Here is a 1,463-nt window from a genome sequence, read left to right on the forward strand (position 1 = left end):
ATCGGTGATACAAACCCGACCACCAAACCTAAAGCACCGCCCGACTGGAACTCCAAAGATAACCTAAATAAGAAGAGGCTCAATGAAGAGGAGAAGGGACTACTGTGCGTCGATGAGATCGAGAGAGAACCAAGCAGAGATGAGATCGAGAGAGAGCCTAGCAGAGATCGATGGGGACAGAGAGAGAGCGACAAAAGCAAAAGAGGTAAAGGAAACATTGAGGTCTACGTGGAACAGAGTTTTAATTTGAGGAGAGTATAAACGTTGCCAATGACACGTTTTGAGAGCAGTTGGTTAAACAAAGGACACGTCTGGGGAGCAGGTGGCAAAACAAATGACTCAATTACAGTTTTGCAATTTAACATTACAGTTTTGCAATTTAACATGAATTGGGGGCAAAAACCAATTAAGCAAAGATATGAACAGTGTTAGTTGCCTAATGCTTTAGTATATAGAATTACATAGCATTCATATAAAATGAAAAATTAATTTTGGAGTATAACTCATGTACCTTTGCAGCAGAGCTCAACATTGGCAAGCAAGGAATAGTTCCATCACACATATTGATCCCGTATGAAGCTGAAGTCTCCGAAACTGAAAGCGGAAGTGGACGATCCACAGAGTATGTAGCAGTGGAATTGCTAGTTACATTCATGCTCATCTCATTGTCATGCCCTGTTTATTTCCGGTGCCACAGTGACGCATTGTGCAATAATGTACCCCTTCACGCTTGTCCGAAGCCCACCACTCATCTTCTTGGTCTTCAAGAACTAGTACCAACTACCAAGTAGGCAATAGCAGTATCAGATAAGTTTATTAAGCTATATAACACCCAAAAAATGAAAAAGGCTAGTAAGCTCATGAACCTCCACCTTCAAAAATCAAACCCCTGCAAGCAATCCAATCACACAAACATAACCTGGATTCTTGAAAATTGCTGAGCATATTAAACTAAACAAGAAAATTAAATACATGAAATGATCAGAGCCCAGTTGTTCAAAAGTTGTACACATGCAAGAGTATATTATAAACCTGATGATACATCCAACAATGAATAGAAAACTCACAAACGATGATTATGGAGTTGATCAACGAGAAGGCCAGAAACACAGAGATCTGGAAAAGCAGAGGAGAACGATGGGGACGAGGTCGATCAAGTCATCAAGAGCTAGCCAGACTCCAATGAAGAGACAGAAGTAGAACGTTGAAGACGGCATCACGACTCGTCGGACCCCCCAGCCCGTATAGGCCCACCACGGCTCCTTCCACCTAGGCCTTTCTAAGTCTCCGCCTAGCCCACTAAGGCCCGTCTAGGGATATGTTTTGGTTCTTGAGATAATATGAGATTTTATGTCTAGTATAGCATAGGTGGTGACAGTAGAATACCTTTAACTGTTGCAGTACAAACCCATTACAAGAGATGAATTTCAATACATACATATATATATATATATATATATATA

The sequence above is a fragment of the Fragaria vesca genome, linkage group LG7 (genome assembly GCF_000184155.1).
Source record: "Fragaria vesca subsp. vesca linkage group LG7, FraVesHawaii_1.0, whole genome shotgun sequence".
Classification (NCBI taxonomy): Eukaryota; Viridiplantae; Streptophyta; class Magnoliopsida; order Rosales; family Rosaceae; genus Fragaria; species Fragaria vesca.